The sequence below is a fragment of the Ursus maritimus genome, unplaced genomic scaffold (genome assembly GCF_017311325.1).
Source record: "Ursus maritimus isolate PB19 unplaced genomic scaffold, ASM1731132v1 scaffold_4, whole genome shotgun sequence".
Taxonomy (NCBI): domain Eukaryota; kingdom Metazoa; phylum Chordata; class Mammalia; order Carnivora; family Ursidae; genus Ursus; species Ursus maritimus.
The window spans coordinates 41,961,454-41,970,757 of NW_024426552.1; the positions used below are offsets into that span (position 1 = coordinate 41,961,454).

The following is a 9,304-nucleotide window of genomic DNA, read 5'->3' on the forward strand; positions in this document are numbered from 1 at the left end:
CCACCATCTTCCTGACAGGAGGTTATTTGTAACTTGGAGCAAGGTACCTGCCAAAGTTAGGCTCTGACCCTCCCGCAGAAACTGAGGGATCGGAGCACTACTTTCCTTGATTACATTTCAAAGAGATGGCTCCCAGGTCCTTGAGAGAGACAGGCCTGGGTTGTAAAACTGGCAAGAAGCATTTTAAAAAGATTTGTATCTCAAAGAAGCAATGAAAAGATGTACAATTACAAGTTTTCTGACGCACATGCTCTAAGAAAAGGCAGTTCAGGGCTTAGAGGCAGGGAGAAGCCTGTCTAATATTTCGTCAAGCTGAGGGGAACGTTCAAACTACCTTGGTTGGAATTACCATTTTCTACATATTTCTACTCAACTGTCATTCACCTATTTCACTTTCCCTGGCCACTCTCTACAAAATAAACCTTCCCCTGCTCCCAGCATTCCCTGTCCCCATTGCCCTGCTTCATTCTCTCCCTGGAAGTTATCACCATCTGAAACATATATTTAATTTGTGTCAGCTATCTACTGCTACAGAATGCAGAATGGCCAATAGGAAATGGAAAACCCCAGAAACATACAACAAAGGGGATGTAGAGAGCATTATTTATTAGCCTCCCCACCAATCACTGGTGATGAAGTGATAAATACGATAGATATTGTCTGTCTTCAAAGAACTTACCTGTTTTTTGTGTGTAGGATGTTTTCTGAAGCCCCACATATCTTAAAAACATCCTTATTTTGTTTTCACACATAAAAGAGAATTGAATGATAATGCAGTTGGTGGATAAATTGTTCCTGCCCCTTGTCATTTGAAATAACCATTTAGATTTTGATACTTTGTTGATAATTAGCTTGGGTATTTGTAAGTTTTTTCCCTTCCCCATTTCAGCCTCTGCTTTATCTCAGGAAAATTTCTTTAAGCCCTTGATTTTTCCTTCTGTTACAATGGATCATTTTGTTTTGTTCTTTTATTTTTCTTTTATTTTTTATTCAGGTATAACTGACATACAGTGTTATATTAGCTTCAGGTGTAAAATATAAATGATTCAGCAGTTTTATGCATTTCTCAGTGCTCATGAGGATAAGAGTACTCTTGACCCCGTCACCTGTTTCACCATCCCCCCACCCACCTACCTTCTGGTAACCACCAGTTTGTTCTCTGTATGTAAGCTTGCCTTTTTTGTTTGTTTCCTTTTTCCCTTTGTTTATTTATTTGTTTCCTTTCATAAATTGCACATATGGGTGAAATCATATGGTATTTATTTGTCTTTCTCTGACTGACTTATTTCACTTAGAATTATACCCTCTCGGTCTATCCATATTGTTCCAAATGGCAAGATTTCATTCTTTTTCATGACTGAGTAATATATGTATCTCTGTGTGTGTATATATCATATCTTCTTCATCCATTCATCTGTTGATGGACACTAGGGCTGTTTCCATATCTTGGCTATTGTAAATAATGCTGCAATAAATAGAAGAGGGCATACATCTTCTTGAATTAGTGTTTTTCTTTTCTTTGGATAAATACCCAGTAGTAGAATTACTGGATCATATGGCAATTCTATTTTTAGAAAAATTTGGAACATTTCATGAATTTGCATGCCATCCTTGTGCAAGGACCATACTAATGTTCTCTGCATTATTCCAATTTTAGAATATGTGCTGCTGAAGCAAGCTTTATTTTCTTTAATTTAACTGTTGTTTTCTTTTTTAAAATTCTTTACCTCCCAAAAATGTTTGAGCTGCATTGCTTCCCTGCTTATTGGTCACATGCCTCTTAGCTTTCATCTTTAGTCTCTCTTTCTTCTGTACTCTGGGAGAATTTTACTTACCATCACTGATTTAATTTTCCATAGTAGTAACTCTCCTTATTACTGTATCCATTTTTTAAATCTGTTTGTCCATTATTGAAGTTTATTTTTTTCTTTGCACTTTTTTTTTTTTTTTAATTTTGGACTGTTTTCTTTTCAGTGTAAATTGTCCCTCCTCATCCTTCTGCCAAGGCATTATATAATAACATCCTAATTAAGCTTGTACTAAAGGTTCTCTTCTCTTTTCTTTTCATTATTTTTTAAAAATAAGTTCTATAAAAAATTCAACAGATGTTCATAGCTGCTGGTGGTAGTAGTGGTATTACTATTTTTTTATTGGTCCATTATGTTTTGGAAGAGGGAACTTTGTGATTCAGCTCTATCATTTTCAATGAGAATTCATCAAACTCTAATTTATTCTTTGATCATTTAACTTTTATGATTACAAGTTAAGTTTTGTCATTGCCAAACTATCAGTGACCTCTCATTTCACAGTAATGGAATTCAATCTAATTCTCCCTCTAAATAAATCTATAATATGGCTATACCCCAATTTACAAACTTGCTGCCTTCTTGTGCTCTACACAGAGCCTCTGGTCTAACCATAGAACTATTGACTGTCACCTGAGATCATCCCACAAATTTATCCCCCTGCTAGTTTGTACAGATTATTATCCAGACCTGAAAAATACCACCTCTCTCTACCTCTCATCAACTTTTAAAATCTGCAAACATGATACATACTTCTCATTCTTCCACTCATGCATCTTTGTGATTCTCTTGAGACTTGTCATGTGTCATATATTATGGTAGTCTGTGAAATCTATTAGCCTTACTATCACAGGAAAATTTTCTTATGGAGAAGGTTACTTTTAGATCCTATCCATCTTCAGAAAAAAAAAGTGGTAGAATCTACACTATGATAGTTTTTCAATAAATATTTGTGGCACGGAGAAGGACATTTTTTTGTCTTCAACTGTTTCAGTGACTTCCCAAGGCCTACTAAATAAAAATAAATCCTTAATATAGTATTAACTATTCTCCCCTCTTCTTTCCTGGTAGTCAGAGTTCAACTATGATTTACTTTTTTTTTTTTTTTAATTTGCCCATTACTAATACTCAGACAAATTATGAGAAATGTGGCTGTTCCAGAACACCCCAAATTTTCCCATTTTCATGTATTTACTCATGTGTCCTTATCTTAGAACATCTTTGCAGTTGAAAAAAAATGATTCCATTATTTAATGGAAGATTAACTTAATCTTATTTTAGATTTAATATGAGATTAAATCACCCTTTCTTCATTTATAGCTTTATTTATTTACCTCAGTCTTGAGTAATTCTTCCTTTTCAACTTCCTGTGGTTTTTTTATTCATAATGTAAATCATATTTTGAGTTATATTACTATCAATTCAGTCTCCTGTTTAATTTCTACTCTTATAAGTGTTATAAATGATAGAACTGAGTTCTTTCATTTTTATAACTCATGGCTTTGCATATATGAAAGATATCAAATAACTGCTTTTTAAATATATTTCGATTATAGAAGAAATATATGAATGAATGAATGGCAAAATATGTTATTCTAATAAAAACATTCTGAATGTTAAAATTGAAGTATGGTAATTAAATTACCTAGAATTAAAAAATCTGAAGGATATAATATGAATTGCACGAGATGATATTTCTATAGGCCCATATACTATTCTTTCAGCCTTTTAAGTAGAGAAGCTTTTATATAGTCTATAGTATGTTGCACCTGTTTAAGTGTTGCTTTATAACTGCAAAGCTCTATAGCAACGTATATGGACAGCTCTAGTTCTTGTACTAACTATATCAAATAGATTCTTCTGTGTTCAGGGCAAGATTCTAATGCTGCCGATTTCCCATGAGGTCATACATGCCTTTCATTAATCATCCACAGGATGAATCTTGTTAGGTTAAAACACTAATTTTTTCCATTACTAGTCTACCCTAGCTTTAACCTTTTTATCTTTGAGAGCCCAAACAATTAGAAGACAAAAACCTTCCTTCTGTCATAAAAGAACGAAAGTTCTTATCACAGCCAAGCCTGTGTAGTCTTCAAAAGGATATTTTTTATTCCCAATGATTTAATTTGTATATTTTGGTGTTGCTGATTAACCATACAAACTACTATTTGAAGTACACAGGTGTGCATTTTATATTTTTGTCATTGCTATTGATCCCCAAAGTAAACTTTTCCTATATAATAGTCCTATTCATCTTTGCATTTTCAGAACATGAGTAATATATGGTTTATAGTGTTGGAGACAGTTTTATGGAGAGTTTTATAATATATGTGAAAATCTTCACATATGCTATAGGTCATCCAGAGGAATTCTATCAACAAACCTACATCGTAAAGGCACCAACAAATGATAAGTCAAAGGCAGAAAGAATTGGGAGCAGACCCACTCTATTTTTTGCAGGAAATCTTCCTAATTTTGAGTACATTTATTCTCACAAATAGAGAAACTCAAGACTAGTGAATTAGGAGTGACCAACTTCAGAAACCAGTAGAATACTGCATGAATTATTCTTCAACTGCAAATATTAGAGATCACTTTTTGGAACTTATATGGGATTTTTCTAAAGGAAAATTCAGATTTAGTAAATTTGCCAAGGCAAGCTTCCATTACAATATATTTAACATTACATAGAAAACAAAAAGCCTGAAGAGTTAAAAGATAGAAATTTTTTGTTATTAATAAAATAAAGTGTAAATAATTACTGAGAGGAAAAGGATAAATTGGAGAGAAGGTCATGAAACAATAAGAAAAATGTGTGGGACTTGAAAAATAAATTACATTCTCTAGCATACAAAAAAAAAGTAGTTTAATAACCAAGATAATATAAAATATGAAAGGACTACAAAAAGTAACATGATAGAAAAAGCATTACTTTCATTTTTTAAGCACATCAGTATACATATTTTTTTAAAGATTTATTTACTTATTTGAGAGAGAGAGAGCTCGAGCAGGGGTCAAGGCAGAGGGAGAGACAGAATCTCCAGCAGACTCCCCGCTGAGCAAAGCCTGACACAAGGCTCCATCCCAGGACCCTGTGATCATGACCTGAGCCAAAATCAAGAGTCAGCCATTTAGCTGACTGAGCTACTCAGGCACCCCAAGCACATCAGTATATTTGAAAATCAATTTTAATTTTGTTGTTCCTTCCTGGAGAAAATTTCTAAATATACAAAATGGTGGCCAAAAAGTTAACAAACTGGAATATAATTTTCCTTGTAGTCAAATGATTTCAGAAGCAAAATTATAAAAGTAGTTCTAATATTTTCCAGCAGAAATATCCTTAATTGGTAATATAGGTTTATTTGATATGCTTAGTTTGGAGAGATGCTTCCAATTGTTAGTACTTTGTGCCTATGAAGTTTTAAAAAGAGATTTGCTGTTAGTTTTTTTTTAATGTAGGTATATATGAACTTAATTGTTCTTCAACAATCTTTTTGTCACCACCAGTGACCATGTACCATATGAGAGCCACTAAACAACCAAGTAGACAGAATGATTCAGCTGCTTGCCATCACCATCTGTCACTGACCACCCCAGACTAGTACATAGGCTCATGAAGGTAGTTTTGGGAACAGAACTGGAGGATATGCATAGTCCTAATGGCCTAGTCACCAAGTCTTATCTAACCAAACCACTGTCTAGTGTCACACATGCCAACAACAGAGACTAACAGTAAAGTCCCAGTTCAGTTTCTCAAAGAGATCAAGGTGCCATTTGCTAATGAGTTAATTATATTGGATCCTTTCCACACTGGAAGGGGCAGTGATTCATTTTGACTGAAATTAATATATTCTAGGTATGGATTTGACTTCCCTTCCCACAGTTCTTCTGACAATACAACAATCTGAGAGCTTACAGCGTATTTGATCTACTGACAAGGGATCTTGCAAAATATAACTATAGAGCAAGGAGACTTTTTTAAAAGGGAGGTATGGTGTTACGTAGATGAGTATGGGATCTACTTTTACCACATGTTGTGTCTCTAAGAAGCTGCAGTCTGAGACACCCATAAAACAGCCTTTGAAGACATTGCTTGTTGTGCCAGCTTGGAGATGATTCCTTGAGAAGATCTGTTGCTATCATCAATGGCAACTTTACGGTGCTGTGTCCCCAAAGGTAGAATACAAGGTCTGATAACTGAGGAGTTAAAGTGGAAGACATTCTGCTTACCTTTACTCCTTGTGATGCACCATCAGTGAAGGTAGAGTGGAGGGAATGCTGCTTCTTGCCCTTGCATTTTAGACTAAGAAGTTTTAAAGGTTCTATTTCTCAGAGGGAAATCTCTTCCATCAGTGACAGATCAGAGTTAAACTTTATGCTATGGCTGCCACCCAGTTAATTGGACTCTGTGCCAAGGGACCAGCAGGCAAGGAAAGGAGACATCACCCTGGCAGATTACTGACTGATCATCAGGAGGAAATACAGATGCTGCTACCCAGCAGGACAGAGAGGAATATGCTGGCATCGAGGCACGGTGTGCCAATGTAGGCTCTACAGACCTGTGCATCACAGCCTGTTATCTGCCTCTCTTCCCAGTTCCTTGTTCAGTTACACAGCATCAATGAAACCAGCCATGCCTGGAATATCTCACTATAGAAATCATAGAATGCTTTAAAGCGGGGCTTTTATTTTCTTTCTTCTAGAGAGCTAGTTGTTAAACATTTGCCAGGACATTGTTCAGCTAAGTGAGCTTCAGAGCCATCTCCTGGTATTCCACTCACCATTTTTAATTTAAATTTAAACTACTGAGTGCAACAGTCACAGCATGAGAAGGTGTTGGGGTTCAGGCACCACAGAGATGAGTGTCCAGGTCACTCCACCAGGTGAGCCACTTAGATGGCCTTGCTGATCTAGATCAGATTCAGGGGGAATTTAGATTTGATATCAGAGGGAAAAGATAGTAATTATCTTGAAAGCAGCCAAAGCAGTGAGGGCTGTAGTTTTTCTCACTAACTTTTTAAAAAAGTTTTTCCAGAAAAAGACACTGCCCAAAATGCCTTGAAGATGCCTTCCCAGATGTATTAAAATTATTATACTACAAGTGGATTCAAGAAGTACAAAATGTTGTCTGTCGTGAATATTGTCTTGTTCCATTTAGATTCCCTTTCAGGACCGAGGCACTCGTGTCCCAGCTGCGGGGGTTATTGGCTACTGAGGGCATACAACTGAGTCCACCCATGGGAATTATTCTCGATCTAAGATAAGCCTTTTCTCCAGGGCCATCCCACATTCAGAGACTGTCATCTAATTCCAATAAGGTTTCACTGAATATTATCATTAAAACCATCCTTTTGCCTCAAACAAAGTTTGTTTGTTTGGTTTTTGGCTAGATGTTTACCAGTGTCTATCAGGACAGAGTATGTGACTAAAAGGAGCTTCTGGATGAAACTGTAAGGTTCTGGTGAATGTGTGTGTGTGTGTGTGTGTGTGTGTGTGTGTGTGTACGTGAGCACACATGTGCATCTCAACTGCTTTTTAATAAATGGTTAAATTCATTTAAAAAATCAGTCTTGTATTTGCTTTCTTTAAATATGTTACCAGGTAGTGATATAATAGGAGAGAAGGTATCTCTTCCTCATTATTTTTAATTATTGAAGCTTACTGATAGCTATAAAACCAACATAATTAGTGCAAACACCATATTAGCTTGGTCATTTTGCCACACTTGATTTCTTCCTTGAAAATACTAACTGAAATCTAAGCCCAGCAGCAAACAAGTCATTAACTGTGTTAAATCATTACCTTCACAACCGTCGTCATCCACGTCTATGCAAAATGAAGATGCCCAGGCCAAGAAGGAATGCTCCTTTGAGGACAAGAAAGGGAGATTAGTTGGCTGCATTATTTCTTTCACGAAAATTACTAGGAAGATCTTGCAATTAAGAAATTAATTTAATTGGCCATATGTAGAAGGTTAGGAGTTGGAATGTACTGTTTTCCTTTTATCTCTTAAATAACTCAGAATCAAAGTCTATATACTATCCCTGCTGGATTTTCTACCTCAGTTCCAGATCTCTTGACAAAAGAGGCTCAAAAAGAAACTGCTACATATCTATAATCATCATCATCATAAAAGGCACTGTATAATCTAATCCCATCCAGAATAAATATATACGATGAAATGAAGCTTATTTTTAAATCACATCCCCCACTTACCTTGCCAAATATTCTGCTCAGATCTTCACACTAAAACTTGTTTTTTGGTTTTACTGTTTTATGGTTTAATCAAAATACTTATTTATATTTGGGGAATGATCATTGTGAAACTGAATATTGTTTAACCAAGCATAAAACAAACATGTACCAAAGATGGGGGGAGAAAAAAAACCTTGTTTCCTTACAACTACTCTTTCTTCGTTGTCATGGGGAATTCTTCCATAATTGCTAGCATTACCTCTGTTTATATTAGTTTTGAGTTTAACGTTTCCAGATAGCATAAATTAACTTACTATATAGTCATCTATATTGATTGTAAAGGACCCAGGAATGAAGAGACATTATCAGTTTCCTTGTCTACAGTTAGGAAAAAAATTACAGGTAAAATAACATACAGAGTAAAACAGTGTCAGTGCATATTATTTACTGCATGGTTACTCTGTCCTACTTTTCTTATGTATATTTCATATGCCATATCAACTTAATCAGAAGAAATAACAATAATTTGTAGTTGGAATAAAAAGGGCTCATAGAAGTAAAGTAAATTTTTCCATCACAAAGTCAAATTTTGAATCAGATATATGATCATGTTTGAATTTTTTTCATCGTCTTATGACTCAACAAGAACGTGTATATATATATATATATTTTTTTTTTAAAGATTTTATTTATGTATTCGACAGAGATAGAGACAGCCAGCGAGAGAGGGAACCCAAGCAGGGGGAGTGGGAGAGGAAGAAGCAGGCTCATAGCAGAGGAGCCTGATGTGGGGCTCGATCCCATAACGCCGGGATCACGCCCTGAGCCGAAGGCAGACACCCAACCACTGTGCCACCCAGGCGCCCCAAGAATGTGTATATTTTTGTAACACAGTATAATAAAGAAATATAAGGGAAATGAACTGCACATCTGCATAGTTTTTAGCATTTTCCATATATTTACATCTTATTTATTTAAAAGAATCAGAATAAAGGTTCATTATGAATAGGAATCACTATTGAAATTGAAAAATATTCATTGATGATTTGCCAATTCCAAGACATTTGGAGTTTCTTAAAATGGAATACTTAGTATTTGTAGGGTGGTGAAATCACATATGATCTCAAATCTAGGTATAATTAAAATATGTGTAAAACAGTAAAAATGAAAAGCATGGTATTTTAAAAATTCCATTAAAATAATATTTAATAATATAGCTATTTGTATAGTGAGAACATCATAAGGAAATTGAGACATTGGCAACTAGGGAAGAATTTACTAGGAGCATTGCTCACGTAACCTTT

General features: G+C 35.1%; 1 non-coding gene across 1 annotated transcript; it reads right to left on the bottom strand.

The window, feature by feature from the left end:
- Positions 1-1,574: 1,574 nt before the first annotated feature.
- LOC121100588 lies at positions 1,575-1,677 on the bottom strand. The gene has a single exon (XR_005832336.1). It is a non-coding gene; the product is annotated as a U6 spliceosomal RNA (small nuclear RNA).
- Between the last annotated feature and the right edge of the window lie 7,627 nt (positions 1,678-9,304).